The following is a 17,542-nucleotide window of genomic DNA, read 5'->3' as shown; positions in this document are numbered from 1 at the left end:
AATTAAACAGAAAAACCAAACACACAGAGGCAAATCCTAGCTCTGATACCAATTGTTGGTTGCTACTTGGAATATCGTACCGGTTCCCTTGTACAAAAATTTTGTACAAGTCCCGAACCTTTCCTAACAACCTATTGTGTTCTTTAGAAATTAAATTTGAAATCGCAAACATAACTTAACATTATTGATTCTAAATTCAACTTATCTGTTCTTAGAGGTTTAGACTTGGATCGCAAACGATGCTTAACATTATTAATCCAAATCCTCCCATGTTACAAATTTGATTAAATATTTATTTCAGAGATCAGCTTCCAGGTTAAACATGGCGAGGCACTAGGCCTTCTTGGGTATGGGATCATCCACCACTTCCTAGACAAAGCCTTTCAATAAAATTCAATATTTAATCTCCTTACAGTAACCCTTGGTTTAACCATTAAGAACAATCAAATCACAAGATCAAAAAATAAAAGAAACACAAAATCGAATCATAAATTTGAAAATTAACCTAGAATCGTTAGGCTCTTGTATTTGGTATTTCAAAATCCATACAAAAGATGAACTAGTTATGATGCGGAAAAAAAACCAGTTATACCTTTTGTAGCTTATAGACCTCACGATCTTCTGTCATGTTCCTCTCCTTATCTTGGACGTCGTGTGGGAAATGATCTACCAAGATAAGAATCCACCCAAGCCTCCTTTTTCTCCTTGCAAGTTTCGGCCACCAACAATCTCCTAGAGATGAAGAACTTCGGCCACCAACCAAGCTCCAAGGGATGCTAAGAAACAATGTCTCCTATCTCTCCTTCTTCCTCTAACAAGATCCGACCATCAACAACTCCTAGAGATGAGATGCCGTTGACCACCAAGGAAGAAGTATAGGGAAAGAAGAGGACTGACCACCACCAAGGAAGGAAGGAGAGGAATAATAGATGTATTATCTCATAGGGCAACCCCTCCCTCTCTTTTATAATCCTTGGTCATGGCAAATAAGGAAAGTTTTAAACATAATTAAAACTTCCTTATTTTCCTTGCCAATGACTAAAAAGGAAAATTTAATTAAAACTTCCTTTTAATCTTTCAATGGCTGGCCACATCATGTGCACTAAACAAGGCAAGTTTTAAACATAAAATTAAAACTTCCTTATTTGTTTCCGAAAATTTTTAAAATAAAAATTTCTCTTTTAAATTTCCTTTATGGTTGGTTATAAAAGGAAACTTTTATAAATTAAAATCTCCCTTTTAAAACATGTGGATGATTACAATTAAGGAAAGCTTTCTCCAAAAATTAAAATCTTCCTTTTAACTACAAATAAGGAAAGATATCAAACCTTTCTCTTAATCCTTTGTAGAAACTATAAAAGAAAAGATTTAATTTTTAAAACTCTCTTCTAAAATCAAGGCTTCCACATAAGGAAAGATTTTTAAAAATAAACTCCCTTTTATTTTTTTATGTGGCCAACCACCTAAGCTTGGGCTCCAAGCTAGGCCGACCACATCTTAATCCCATCCAAGGCTTGGTTTGGCCGACCCTTGCTTGGGCACCAAGCTTGGCTTGGCCGACCACCTAAGGATGGGTAAGAAGGTGGGCTTTATAATTAAGAGGCTACGACAGGGACCGAGAGGAGGAATTGGTTTTGGTCTCCCGATAAACTTGAGCTTCCCGTGTTCGCCCTGAATAACCAACTCGAGTTCACCAATAATAACTCATACCACTAAAGAGTTATTATTGAACTACCACACCAATTCCATATTACTATATGGGCTCCTTTTTATCATGAGTGTGTTAATCTCTCTGTGTTTAAGAAATCGAATGTCCATTAATTAAATGAGTTACTGACAACTCACTTAAATAATATCTAACTCCAAGAGTAATACCACTCAACCTTATTGTCATGTCAGACTAAGTCCACCTGCAAGGTTTACATGACAATCCTTACGAGCTCCTTTTGGGGACATCATCAACCTAGATTGCTAGGACATAGTTTCCTTCTATAATCAACAACACACACTATAAATAATATTATTTCCCAACTTATCGGACCTCTTGATTTATCGAACTAAATCTCACCCACTGATAAATTAAGAAATAAATATTAAATATATGCGCTTGTTATTATATCAGGATTAAGAGCACACACTTCCATAATAACAAAAGTTTTGTTCTTTTATGCAGTCAGTATAAAAAGAAACTACCTTAAATGGTCATACTCAATACACTCAGAGTGTACTAGTGTAATTTTATAGTCAAGATAAACTAATACCAAATTACACTACGAATATTCCAATGGTTTGTTCTTATCCTTCTTAGTCGTGAGCTACTATTTATAATTATAAGGAACTGATAACATGATCTTCTGTGTGTGACACCATACACCATGATATCTACAATATAAATTAATTGAACAACTACAATTAACATATAAATGTAGACATTTGACCAATGTGATTCTTTATTTAAAAATAAATATTTACAAAAAGCTAGGCTTTTAGTATGCACTCTAAAACTTCCTTCGAACAGCCGCCTCTTCCCCTTGAGAATAAGTTTAGAACCCCTTTTATAGGGTAGGGCACAAGCGCGACACGGCCCGTGCCACGCCCGTGCAGGATTGCACGACCAACTCCTTCTTGGTTGCGGGTTATGTGACACGGTCGTGTGAGATCCACACGGTTGTGTTCTTCTCTGGCTCTAGATGCTTCACACGACCATGTAGGGTCACACGACCATGTTCTCCTTCTCCACTAGATGTGTTGCACGACCGTGTAGGGTCACACGACCATTGTCGGTTAGCCTTCTTCTTTGCTCCCCGGTACGTCGGCGATCACCGTTTTTACTCCAAAAGTTATCTCTGTCCACACAGATGCACACAAAGAGCAGATCTCTGAAATAGAAGAGTAATTATGCTGTAAACATGATAAGGAGTGTAACAATGCATAAATCTATCATGAATAAAATACGTGAATGTGTGTCGAAACATGCATAAAAGATTATAAGATCTATGCACATTACACCCCTAGACTTGAACCTTTGCTTGTCCTCAAGCAAACTGCTACAATCTAAATTCATGAGTCCTTATAGTATTTTATAATCCCTAGCGCACTCACCTAACTCTGTCAACTAGTTTCATTGATAAGCATGATTATGAAGTAACCTAAGTATGACCTAAGCATAAGTTCTTTGTCCTCAGTGTAATAAGTGATTTAATCTTTTCAAGTTTCAATTTTCTTTCCTAGTCATGTTGTCATACAATTGAGGTCCTAATATTTCTAGTGATAGGCACTTACCTGGCACACACTTGGTTCATTTTCCTTAAATTACACAAGGTCTCAAAGGACTACTTGGAATCAAGAGAAACATAATATTTATTTCCCCAATAACCTAACTCGGTCTCAAAGGGGTAAATTATTAGTTTCCACTCACGACAACTATTTTTTAATCCCTTATTCAAACGATTTTTTTATTATTAGAAGTGTGGCACTAATCACAAATGCATGTAAGATGAATGCAAATGTTTGGGATTTAGATTTTTTCAAATGAGCTTCCATGATCCAAGGTAGCCTAGTAACCAAAATGTAAATAAGAAATCACCATAGGAACAAAAGTACTAAGCAATTTGAATGAATCATAACTATTCCAAAATGCATCCACTATTCAAGCTTAAGTAAAGTGAAAGTAAGATCCTTAAAGTTAGGCCAAAACTCATACTTATCTCCGTAATACTCAGCTCATTTCATGCTACTAGAGATAGAGAAAAGAGGTGCACTAAACATACTAGTACTACTATCTCTGCAACAATATGAATTAAGAAATACACGTGCTAGTCATTTTACTATCGGGCAAGTCAACAGATAAAGTTGTTAGTTTGATGCTCTCAATAATGCCTCAAAAAAAAAATGGAAAACTGGAAATCAAAATAGAAATGCAATTGGAAAGAAAATAAATTAAAAGTGCAAGTAGGTAAAACAAACTAAAAATGTAGAAACTAAAAAAAAAAAATGAAAAGACACGACTCAGGTTGTGCAGACACAACACCCCCTCCCCCAGACTTGAACTTTTCATTGTCCCAATGAAACTAATATGGTGGTGGGGGAGGGGAAAAGGGGGTCCTCGTCGTGTGCTGGAGGGGAAACGAGGCATACCAGGGGGATGGCCAATATGTTGATGGTATTGGAAAAGAGAATCTACTTGTTGTCTAGTAATATCCGTATCATCCATAAAATTCCTCATTCTCTCCTAGTCAACCTCATAATCTTGCACAAATCCGGTCACTTGGATATGAAAATCTCTAGTAAACTAAAAATGATTTTGTACCTCTCTGAACTGGTCGTCAGACAACTTGAAGCGACCCTCCATTATTTATTGTTGGGCAGTGTGCTTTTCTTGAAGAGAGTCCAAAGAGGCACAAAAATCAGAAAAGTCAAATCTAGAAGGACCCATACCATAGGCAAAAGAGTTCTTAGCAGGTTTTGGATGTCCGGATAGTTGTGGGGGTCTAGACGACAAGTTCTCTTGGTGGTGTTTAGTATCTCCTAAGAGGGGGAAACGAACTCGGGTACTTAATCAATGATAACCCAATTAGCGGGATTACGAACTGAAGTGCACTCAGGGCAGGGAAGGGGTAATGGAAAACCATTATTTCTAGGAAAGGAAAACCCATTCTCATCCCTACATATCATCTTCATGGCTAGATAAGAATCGATATCGATCTTGTCATTACCATGAATGACCTCTATCCCATCAAGGTCATAACCCAGATTTATAGCTATTTGAGTGATTAAATCACCAAAGACTATCATTCCCGAAGATGCATTTCCTGCTCTCCAAAAGTTTTGCAAAAAGTGAAACCTAGAATCAAAATCAACTTTATTAAGCATAGCCCAAAGAGAATAAAGTTCCACCTTTCTAACTACCCCAATCACTATCATCTCTACCAAAGATTGTTTACTCATGATACGATGAAGGTATTTAAAGATAGGGTTTTGCATTCGAGATGCCTTAGCTCTAGAGGGCTCATAAGGGTTCTTTGATTCGTTGATTGAAGTCCAAAACTCATTCCAGATAATAGATGGATCAAATCTACGGGCACCACCGGTAGGTAGACCAAAACAAATGTTAAAATCACTAAATGTCCATTGGAATTCCCTGTTCATCACTCTAAAATTTATGTCTCCAATGTAATCATCCTCAGAAGAAAATTTGACATCAATTGAGCTTAAAAATTCAAGGACTAGGCAGGGATAGGTCGGAAGGCGTATGTACATAATGTCATTCCAATCAAAAGAACTAATCATCCAATCTATATCGTCACTAATACCTAACATCTCCATAGTAGTTGGATCCATATATCTAGTACACACAATTTTTCTAACGACAAGTAAATCATATCTAGCTTTTTGTTCTTGATTTCTAAAAACCATATAAAACTCATTGTCATTACCTTCGTTGCGTGCCACCCTTTTGCCTTTGCCCTTTGATGAAGTAGCCTTTCCTTTGCCCTTGTCTCCTCCCAGTGCATCTCCTCCGCTAGATCTGCCACTCCCTCATCGGAGCCTTTTCAAGAGGTGAGACATGATTTTCAAGGTGAGTTGGAGGAAGTTTTTGTGGGTGGAGGTGGGTCTTGAAGAAATAGGAGGAGGAAGAAGAAGAAAAGTAGGGAGATGGTTTCTTCTTTTCTTGAATTTGGGCTTTTTGATTGAATCCTAGATCTAGATCTTGAAAGAGATGAATCTTAGATCTAGGTATTTGAGGTTGATGAAGTGGGATGAGGGAGAAAAAGGAATTGGAACAAAAGGAGATGGAAATTTGGGTAGGTGGAGGTATTTGACGGTGCACATGGGTGTGGCACGACTCAGTTGAGGGTATCGCCGCATGACCATGCCATTTGGCATGCCCTCTCCCTTTTCCTTCTTGGCCTCGGTCACACGACCATGTTAATTGATATAGCCTGTGTCTTCTTCCTCTCGGGTGGTCTCTCACGACCGTGTCAATTGACACGATCAGCTCCATTCTCTGCTCTGCCAAAACCACACGGCTATGTGAGTTTACATGGCCCGTGGCATTTCCATTTCTTCCAGCATCACACGACCATGTAGTGGCACATGGCCGACCTCTTGACTTGCGTAGTGGTTGGATTTTCTCCTCTTTGACTCCTCCGACGCCTTCATGCCCATGAAATAATCATGGTTAGCTCGTGAGGCTATGCACAACCTGAAAATAAAGAATTAGAAACAAATGAACTTAACTAAGAAAACAAAATACCAAACCGAAAACTAATTAAACGAAAACCCTTGGGTTGCCTTCCAAGAAGCGCTTGTTTTAGGTCTTTAGCTCGATCCCATCTCGGTTAATGTGGACTAAACCCATGGAAACACGACCGTTCCCCTCCTAGGGTTAATACTTCAGTTTGCTCCTTCATTCTTGCTCATGTAGGGCATATGTACTTGTAATAATTAGTCAAGGACAATCTCTCCAATCTTGCCGAATCCTGTATTACTTCAGGCGGCCTCCTATGGAAACGACATTCCTCAATTTTATGAATATCTGACTTGCTAAAATTTTCCTGAAAAGAAGGGACATGATTAGGAGAATCAGATAAATCAAATTCTAATCTTTCCTTACCAATCTCCATGGATAACTTGTGGTTCTTCACATGAATGATGGCTCCAGCAGTCACAAGGAATGGTCTTCCAAGGATGATTGGGATCTGGGGATCCTCCTCCATATCTAAAACAACAAAGTTTGTGGGTATGATGCATCCACCCACCTCCACTTGCACATCTTCTACTATCCCCATAGGGTATCTACATGAATGGTTAGCTAACTGTAGTGCCATAGTAGTAAGTTTAATATTCCTGAGACCTAGCTTGTTACAAATAGAATATGGAATAAGGATGGCACTCACCCCCAGATCACAAAAAGCCTTATCTATAAATTTTGATCCTAATTTGCAAGGTATATAAAAACTTCATGGATCCTGGAGTTTGGGGGAAATGACTGTTGTGCGCAGTGCGCTACATTTCCCTATCAATGCTATGGTCTCGAAATTGACCTTCTGTCTTCTATTGGATAGAATTCTCTTCAGAAATTTGGTGAACTTTGGCATTTGGTGAAAGACATCAATAAGAGGTACCTGAATGCAAATCTCCTTAACCTTTTTTAGGAACTTGTGGAACTCCTTGTCCTTTTGGGTTGTTATTAGCCTTTGGGGGAAAGGAATTCTTTGACTTTGTGGCAAAAATGGAAGAGTCCCTTCACCCTTCTTGGTGATCTCTTCTTTGTTTTTGGTCTGGACCAAATTCAGTGTGAAAGGAGAGGGCTCTTCCTTTGAGTCGATTCCTTTCTAAGTAGTCATTTAGGGATCTCCCAGAGTCCATTCACTCCTTAGCTCAATGAGGTTGCAATGTTCCACTGGGTTTATATTAGGCTTTCTTGGCAATGCTCTTGGTGCTCTTGAAAAGGACTGAGCTATCTGAGCAATTTGGCTATCTTAAATCTTTTGGTGCTTCTTAAAGTTCTCCATTCTTTTATTCAATTACTTGAGATCATTTTTCATTTCCCTTTGTTCAGCAAGAACTTCCTCAAGCATTTTTTCTATCCTGGATAACTGATAGCCTTATGAAGGCTGCTATTGTTGATAGGTTTGATGCCCAAGTTGGTAGCTTCGCTTTTCCCCTGTAGATGTTCCTTGGTCTTTATTACCCCGGTAAGAAAAATTTAGATGAGTCCTCCACCCAGGGTTGTATGTGTTGGAGTATGGATTGTTCTGCCTTTGGCTGTAATTGACTATTGCATCACATTGCTCAAGTTGATTTATTTGTGCAGATAATGGCCCTAGGGGATAAGTTTCTTGAGCATGGTCCAAACTTCTGCAGGTCTCGCACACACATATAATTGCATTGGTCATGTTGTTCCCCATGGCCTCAAACTTTTTGGTCAGAGCATCCAACTTTGCAGACATGAGCGTGACTGCATCTACATCAAATTTTCCTGATGCCTTGATTGGATTTCCAGAGAAAGGGCCTCCAGATCTTTCAGATGCCCACTGATGATGGTTCTGAGCTACATTTTCTATTATGTCTTCAGCCTTATCTACGCTTTTGTTAATTAATGCCCCTCCTTCTACAGAATCAAGGGATGCCTTCGTGTGATAGTTGATACCATTATAGAATGTATGTAGTGTTGGGGTTGTAAGGTTGCAAACATAGTCCCATATTGGAAACACATGGGAAAGATCATGGGTTTATAAGAGAAAAGATATCTCCATTGGTATGAGGCCTTTTGGGGAGAGCCTAAGAGCAAAACCATGAGGGCTTAGCCCCAAAGTGGATAATATCATGCTATTGTGGAGATATCTAAATTCTTTTCGATCCTACAATTGGTATCAGAGCCCGGACTGCCAGAAGGTTTAACTACCGACTGTGCACAACAGCTATGGTCTGATTGAGCCATGTGGGTACAATATTGACCTAGAACAAAGAAAGTGGGGGCTCCTATGTTTGGATCAAGAGGACCAGACACCAGACAGGAAGTCCTAGTTGCGACTAGGCAAGGAAGTCCTAGTAGGTCGGGTGGACCGAGGGGCAGGAAGACCTGGTGGGTCGAGGATCGGACGTGGGAAGCCTATGGTCCTTTTTTTGAGGGGGGGGGGATTGTTGGGGTTGCAAGGTTACAAACATAGTCCCATATTGGAAATACATGGGAAAGATCATGGGTTTATAAGAGAAAAGATATCTCCATTGGTATGAGGCCTTTTGGGGAGAGCCCAAGAGCAAAACCATGAGGGCTTAGGCCTAAAGTGGACAATATCATGCTATTGTGGAGATATCTAAATTCTTTTCGATCCTACATGTAGCACCAACCACTTCTCAAGCCCATGATGGGGACACTATTAGAGCATACTCTTGAATCTGTCCCATGCTTCAAATAACGACTCTGAGTTTGTCTGTCTGAAACTCACTATTAAGTTCCTCATGTGAGCTATTTTGCTTGGTGGGTAAAATTTATCTAGAAATCACTGCTCACACTGTTCCCAAGATGTAATACTATTCGTTGGCAAGGAATTAAACCACTACTTGGCTCTGTCCCTCAAAGAAAATCCAAAGAGAAGTAGTCTCACCGTTTCTGGTGGAACTCCATTCACCTTCATAAAAGTGTTCCAAGTGTTGCTTCGGGTCATCATGTGGTCCTCCTCCAAATTAACTTTGGTGAACCATGTGGATTATTGTAGGCTTTATCTCAAAGTTGTTAGCTTCAATTGGTGGTCTAGTGATGCTAGACCGAAGCCCGCGTGCATAGGGTGTTGTGTAGTCTTTCAAAGGTTTGTCATCCATCTCAGATGCTTCTTGTTCTACTTGGAGTCTTTGCAAGTTTCTTCTCCTCAGGAAATTTCTATCAATCTCTGGGTCAAATGGTAGAAGATTTTCTGAAAGATTAGCTCTTCGCATGCAAGAATAAGATATTGAATATTCTATATGCAATAAGAAAATTAAGATTGTTTTTTTCAAAAATAGATAGTAAAATAAAAAAATGAAAATTATAGAAAAAAACAAAAAGTAAAATGCAGAGAAAAACAAAGAAAATATGATTTAGTCTAACTCAATATGATTATTGCTAATGCTATAATCGCAGTCCCCGGCAACGGCGCCAAAAACTTATTACGTACTGCAAGTGCACGGTTACGTCATTAGTAATACAAAAGATATCGAACCCACAAAGATTGGTTATAAGCATTAGCTATCACTCACATAGAATTAGATAAACTATCAATGGTCATTAGTTATCTATTGAGAAGGAAAGATGAACCCTAGAAGGAAGATGAAAGAGCTAGAGGTAAAGTTGTTTATCTCGATTTAGGGAGTATTCTAGGAGTTTGGTTTCATTGTGGTGTGTACTAATGTGTCATGATCTACCATTTTCCTATCTTCAATTAACGTGCCCTTATATGAAGTTAGAGACATTATCTCTAAGTATTGAGTAGAGATGATCCCTGTGAAATTCAGTAAGGGTCAACCCTTGTCACGAGGGCACCTCGGTCATAGATCACAGGAACACATGACTAGTTAATAATAATAGACATAAAGATATGAGTTTAGCGCGGTTTCCTACTTCCTTATGAATGGCTTGCTTCTCCTTTCAAGGGAATATCCTAGACGTCCGTGAACGGGTTACCACTATCACTAGGGCCCCTCGGGTATACGATCTAAAGTACTTTCTCTACAAGATTTACATCCCTACACAAACATTCAATTTACATGGCAATCAAACGCGAGCAATTCTCATGCATGTCAAATAAAATAGATACAAGAGCAAGTCAATATCATATAATAGGTAAAAGGCATAAACATGAGTTGTTACATTATACCCTTAACCACAACTACTCCCTAATCCTGGAACAATGTGTTGGTGCGGGAAGCATCCGACGATCGAACTCGAGTTTTGATAATGGAAAAAGGATTCAAAGTTAAGGTGTGTTGTTATCTGATATGTTGATTGAGCTTTGCAGGAAAGTCCTAGCTGCGGTTAGGCAGGTAAAAAAACCCTAGGGGGCGGTAACCCTAGGTCCTAGGGGGTGGTAACCCTAGGTAAAAAGTCTTGGTCGGTCAGAGCTTCGGGAAAAAACCCTAGGTGGCGGTAACCCTAGGTGGAAATCCTAGTGTCGCAAACCAGGTGGAAGTCTGGACGAGTCGTGGAGCGAGCGTATAGTAGAAAGTCCGTAAGCATCGAGCGCCGAGCAAAAGTCCAGTCGATCTGGAGGATTGCACTACCAACATGTAACTTCTCCTGAGGGGAGTAGGTGAGGACGCGTTCCTTAGAAGAGGGAATAGTAGGCGTCGGTTCGACCTAGGGTTTCCAGTCGGAAATTCGAAGTCAGAACCGGACAGTCCGAAGACTGTCAAACTTAAGCTGCTAATATATTTTGTTTAGTTCTAACTCTGTTTTACTGGAAACTAATAGTTTTGTGCAGGGGTAGAATTGACCGGGATCGATCGACCGAACCTTGGGATCGGTCGACCGAACCCCCAAGCTAGCAGATCAGATTTCCAGAGATTGGACTAGGCTCGACCAGAGGATCGGTCGACCGAACCCTGGGATCGGTCGACCGAACCAAGGATCATCAACGACTGGAACATGCCCGGTTGATCGGGTCAGAGAAGCGGATTGGTCGACCGAACGACGGGATCAGTCGACCGAACCCCGGATGAGATTTGACCAGATCAAAGCGAAGCGAGCGGATTGGGTGGATCAGATAGGATGAGATCGCTTGATCGGTCGACCGAATGCAGGGATTGGTCGACCAACCTGCCTCGGGTCAATCCTGATCCCAAGACTTGGGGATCTGGATCAACATCACAGAGCCTATAAAAAGGAGCCTCGAGAAGCAGTCAGATCATCAAACTCGAATAGAAGAACTTGTGATCTTGTACGCAGCTCCGAAAGCTTCAACTAGACTCTGCTACTCCGACAATCGACAACTACTTCGTTCATCTTTGTATTTGTCGGTATAATCTTTTAAAGTTTAATACTTGTACTTATTTTCTTGTAAAAGATTTGTGATATTATAGTTGTTGTCCACCGAAAGCGATCAACGATCGCGGGCCTTGGAGTAGGAGTCACCCTAGGCTCCGAACCAAGTAAATCTTGGAGTCTTCTGTGTGTTTGTTATTTTATCTATTTCCGCTGCTACTTCTCGAGTGTTTTACGAATCCGAAATGAGTGAAATCCACGAGCGCTATTCACCCCCCTCTAGCGCTTTCGATCCAACAATTGGTATCAGAGCGGGGTAGCTTTGATTTGGTGCAACCACCAATCAAGCAATTTTTCATGGTATTTTTAGTTTTTCGGAGTCGACCGAAATTAGTATAATTACTTTATTCCGATCTATTTCTCGTTTGAATCTATTTTTGCTCGAAGTTGGTGCAACACCACTCGAGTTCGTTCTTCCTTTATACATCCCGTACTACTAATCCAAGACCTAGTATTGGAACAGATTCCCTTTCTTTGTGTGCAGGTTTTAAAATGGCGCTTCAAGAAGGTTATAGCACCTCTCGACCACCGCTCTTCACCGGAGACGACTTCGGGTACTGGAAGGGCCGAATGGAGGCATATCTCCAGACTCATTTTGAAGTCTGGATGATCATCAAAACCGGGCTCCAAATACCAACTATCGGTGCCAGCAAGCAACTACCATACGAGGACTGGGACGCCACACTAATAAAGAAAGTAGAAGCAAACGCAAAAGCAACCTGCATACTCTAGTGTGGTCTGACAAAGGAGGAACTCAACAGAGTAGGACCATTCTTAAGTGCAAAGGAGCTGTGGGAAAAGCTAATCGAACTACATGAGGGTACATCAGAAACCAAGGTAAGTAAGCGAGATCTGCTTTTCAATAAATTATATAATATTAAAATACAGGAAAATAAGACGGCTAATCAACTCCACGCCCGGATACAAGATCTACTCAACGGGCTTCACGCGATCGGACAGAAAGTGGAGAACCGCGATATATTGAGGTATGCTTTAAACGCCTTCCCGAGAAATGCCTTGTGGGCATCCATGGTAGATGCTTACAAGGTCTCTAAGGATTTATCTTCCATTAAATTAGATGAACTCTTTTCTGAATTTGAATTGCATGAACAGACTAATGCATGACCGGTCGAGAAGGGTATAACTTTAGTTGCAGGTAGTAGCAGAATGCGCGAACCGAGATCAAGGCGCAGAATCGAACCAAAGTCAGATGAAGAACCTGACTCAGAAAATGAAGATGACGAACTTACAACTGAACTCGTCAACCTGGTAAAGAAACTTTACAAGAAAAAGAAAGGTTTCAACAAGAAGGACCTGAAGAAGGAAATTCAAACCAAGGAAGTTCAACCAAAGGTGAAGTTCGAGGTAACGTGTTACGGGTGCAATCAGAAGGGGCACATCAAAGCCAACTGTCCGAACCAGAAGGATCCAAAGAAATCAAGAAGGAAGAAGGCCTTGAAGGCAACCTGGGACGAGTCGTCCTCGGAAGAATCCGACGATGAAGAACTCGAATAGACGAGTTTTCTTGCATTAACAGCCCGGGACTACACCAACGAACCTGGAAACGAGGATGAATCGGAAGCCAAGTCCGAGAGAAGCCACAGATCTGTATCCGTTTTCGAAGGGCCTGACTCCACTGTAAGTATCCCGCGTTTACACAATTTAGTTAATTATTTATTATGCAAATTAGCAAAATCAAACATTAGGATCAAGTCACTTCTAAAGGAGGTAACAATCCTCAAAGAAGTGACCAACTTCGAATCCTTGCCTGACCCAGTTCAGACTGAAAACTCAACTCAAGTCCGAAAACTTGAGGAAGAAAACTCCAACCTGAAAACTCAGGTTAAGGATTTGAAGAAAATGTTGGAACGATTTTCTTTGGGCTCCAAGAATCTTGACCTAATTCTTAGAGCCGTTTACAACAAATCTGGCTTAGGTTTTAAGACAAAAAAGAAATATCGATCCTATCTAACCTTAGTCAATAGATCAAATAAAAAGGTAGTCCAAGCATGGGTACCTAAGTCCAACTTGGTCAATCAAGTTGGACTTGGTCAATATTGGGTCCCCAAGGATCAAGTCAATTACCTTAATAGACCTTATCGAGGCTATGACCCAGGGGGAAAGAAAATTTATCTTAATAAATAAATAAAGGAATATAATTAAAACTAGAATTAAGTAAAAACAAGTTAAAAATAAATTTAATAATATAGGGAGGCTCCAAAATAGCTGACACCTCCAAAACTAACCTACCCGATAGGACAATCCAAACCAAGCTACCCGGCAGGGTAATTAGGGTTAGAATTAACAGGGTTAGGTTTAACTTGACCTACGGTACTGGTGAAGTTTTGGATGATAGTACGTTAAGGAAACTTAATCTATGCATGTCTAGGAAGATATGGCTTCGACTTAGTGCATTTGGCTAAGTGGAACTGACCGAAGCTACCCTTTACGGATCCTAACTAGTTAGACCAAGGTTTTGTATTAAGTTCAATGGATATGACTATTTGGAAAACTTTGAAGGCATGGTTACTTTAATGATGTCCAAGTGACTCACCATAACCCAAAGGTTTATCCAAAGAATGTCTGTTTGCTGAGCCCAAAGCTAAACCTGAATCTAACACAAAGTTAAATCAAACCCCAAAATTAAACCTAATTCATCTCATAAAATTATAGGATTCCCTGATTTAAAAATTTAGATCGAGTGAGATGATTAAGGATTAAATAAATCAAATTAATAAAATTAAATTAAATTAAATTAAATTAAATTAATAATATTAAAAACTTATTTAAAAATCTTTTAAAAACTTATCTTTTAAAAATTTATTTAAAATTCTTTTAAAAACTTATCTTTTAAAAACTTATTTAAAATTCTTATAAAAATATTTTAAAAACTTATTTAAAAAATCTTTTAAAAAAAACTTATTTAAAAAATCTTTTAAAAACTTATTTAAAAAATCTTTTAAAAACTTATTTAAAAAAATATTTTAAAAACTTATTTAAAAAATCTTTTTTTAAAAAAAACTTATTTAAAAAATCTTAACTTAACTTGACTAACCAAGTGAAAATTGTTGCCCTCTAAGTAAACAGTGAATAACTAATGGTTAGACATGTGGTTAAGGAATTGAAATTACTCATGCTTGGACTGTAGGACTATTTGAATGTTTGTTGTGAAAGTGGCCTTAGCTAAAATTATTTAAATCAAGGAGTTTCAAAATCATTCTTTGATCTATTAAACATTTTTTTCCTAAAAGTTTTCTCATCTATTTTTTCAAATCCTTTTTGCTAAGTTATTTTTCAACTCTCCTTTAGCCAAATCTTTTGCTAAAATTAAATCATGAAAATTTTAGTTTAAATTGTACAAAAAAAAACATTCTTGCAAAATTTACAAAACTTTGACTAAGTATTTTTCAAATGATTTCTTTAACTTTTACAAAAATCTTTCTAAGAAGCTAAGTATTCTTGCTAATTTTTTTTAAAACATTGACTAAGTGTTTTTTCAAAAGGCTTTTCAAACTTATAATAAGACCTTTTCACTTAGCCAAAAAGTGTTACAAGGAACATTATTCCAACAAGCTAAGTGTATTAAGTTAACATTAGCTAAGTTTTCCAAAATCAAATTATTTTTGATAAACATTTTTTTGTTAACTTAGCTAAGTTGTACTTATATTTTAAGCAAAAAAATTTCTAAGTCAATATTTTTATCTTTTTGAAAGCTAAGTTGTACTAATCTTTTAAGCAAATATTTTATTGCTAAGGCCAATAGTCACTTACGCTTAGAAGGTGTAACAATCCAAATTTCCTCATTTTGAGTCCTAATAGTAATTAAAAATATTTAGAAATCCTTTAGAAAAATTCTAGAGCTTTTTAGAAATTTTTAGAGTATTTTTATGTAATTTTCGGAGTTCGTTTGGTATTTTTACCAAAAGAAACAAGTTAGAGGCAAAAAGAGGTCGGGCCGAGGTTCGTACCCGAGACCCTTGGTTAACCAAAGCCTTAAGTTGTTTTGAATGACCAGGAACCCAGCAGGGCTGTGCTGATTAAAGAAAGAGCCTAAGTAATTTAAGTAGTAGTTGATAACAGAAATGTTTAAGTATTAAAAGGGATAAGTTAAGAGAAGAACTTAGGGTTATTTCCGTGACCTAAACTCTTCTTCTCTTCTCCCGATGGCGCGCTATTCTCTGTTGGGCGAAAACCAAAGAGAAGCTAGGGCTTCTCTCTGGCGACTGGCCTAGGGTGATCTCCGAGGGGTTTCTCCACCATCGCGATCACCTTGTCGAGGAGAACAAGTGGATGTGAAGAAGTAGCCGAGAGCTTGAGTTTCTCTGATGACCTAGAAGTTTCTTCTCGGTTGTGAGTCCAAGAACCAAGGTAAGTGCTTCTCACCTGCGGTAGGAGTAGCTTTTGGAGTTTGTTTCTTCTTGTTTTTTCGAAACATGATGTAGGGAGCAATGTATTTGATGTTGCTGCCGTGAATCTCAAAGGAAAGAAATATATTTGTTTGTTTAGTATGTGGTTTGTTTTCTTCAGGTTTTGTAGTTAGAAATTCGAATTTTGGTTTCATTGTATGCGGTATAACATTCCTGCCACAGATTATCTGTTAAATCCGAACAAGAACAACTATGAATTTCATATCCGCTTTAAAACTTGTTGTTGATTTGCTTAGTATGAATGATTTTCTTTTGGCCTTCAGAATATAATGTACAGGAATGGTTGCTAGAGGTTTAAGAGTAGTTTCAAGAATTGCCTTCACCTTTGCATTTTTGTTGCAGCATGCTTAAAGATCTCTATTTTTCTATAAAGTATAAGCTTTGCATAAGATTTACATAGGTTTCAAGCTTCAACAGGTTTTAGTGTTGAATGATGTATGTAAATGTAGCATCTTAGTTTAGACTTTTATTGCTGCAATGGGAACGAACAGCCTCACTGCCTAGTTTCGGTTTGTGCATATGATGAACAGAAATGATGTATATAAATGTAGCATCTGGATTTTTTTTTTGTACATATACATTTATGAGTAATTATAGGTAAAGGAAGACCAATGTCTTAATTTTGATCCCAAATTCCAGCATTTGAGGATCAACAACACGCCTAGTGCTTGAAGAAATGCTGAGGCATTATATATTAGAAGTAATAAAAGATAATAGATATTTTATTTGAAAAGGCTAGTACCCGACTTCCGAGGTTGTCGTTAAACAAATCCAGGTGACCAATTCCGAGGTTTTGCCTCTGGTAAGACCAAGGTCTTTACCCTCGTAGGACTGGTGGCTCGCTACCTCAGTTTGTATTTGGGATCGCGCAATAGTACTAAGCCTGGGCCCAAGAGATTATTATTATTTTGAAGTATAATAGTATAAGTTTTGGAAATAAATGAAATAAGGTTTACATGGGTTTAAAATCAGTAAGTTTGGTTTTCTTTTATTCTAGCATGTTGTTAAGATTTTTCTTACTGTTATGTGCTATTAGATGAGCATGAGTAGTGTTTCTTTTAAGCATTCAGTTCTTAGATTTCTTCCTGTTCATATGCATATTCGAGTTTTGTGAGTTAGATAGCGTTTACTAAGCATTTTGCTTATAGTTGTATTTTTCTCTTACTACAGATAAAGGAAAAGGAAAGCTATAGTGAAAGAAGGCGACAAGGAGGTATGGATGGATGTGTGATGCCTGGACTATGGAAACCTTGGGATTTTCTTAATGAATTTATTAAAAATTTTGTAACACTCCTACTATTCTGTGGGAGTGGGACGTTACTGTACTATTAACTTTTCTTAACTAGTGTTGCTCACATGTAAATATCAATACTTAAAACTCTCAAAAATGAGAACGGATATAATAAGTAACAGCTGGAAACATAAATAACTCATCTATACATTCTACTCAAGCATTTGTTTTCAACTAAAACTATATAAAAATCTGAACATGCATGCAACAATAATCCAACTCAAATAACGGAACTAATTTGAATAGCAATTTAAGTGAAAAAATTCTAAATACATAAGAGCATTCTATGAATAAATCATCAAC

At 38.2% G+C, this 17,542-nt stretch overlaps 1 protein-coding gene and 1 pseudogene across 1 annotated transcript in view; both read left to right on the top strand.

Annotated features, from left to right (window-relative positions):
- LOC122045613 (transcription factor TCP20-like) overlaps window positions 1–17,220 on the top strand; it is a 30,933-nt gene extending 13,713 nt beyond the window's left edge. The window contains exon 3 of the mRNA XM_042605907.1: window positions 17,119–17,220. The gene's annotated coding sequence lies outside the window, so the exon portion shown is untranslated. The remainder of the gene's footprint in view (window positions 1–17,118) is intronic.
- LOC122049928 lies at window positions 8,866–8,937 on the top strand (annotated as a pseudogene).
- Window positions 17,221–17,542: the final 322 nt, after the last annotated feature.

Source organism: Zingiber officinale, chromosome 2B (genome assembly GCF_018446385.1).
Source record: "Zingiber officinale cultivar Zhangliang chromosome 2B, Zo_v1.1, whole genome shotgun sequence".
Classification (NCBI taxonomy): domain Eukaryota; kingdom Viridiplantae; phylum Streptophyta; class Magnoliopsida; order Zingiberales; family Zingiberaceae; genus Zingiber; species Zingiber officinale.
Note: the sequence above shows the minus strand (reverse complement) of the source record. Positions and strands in the feature narration are given on the sequence as shown.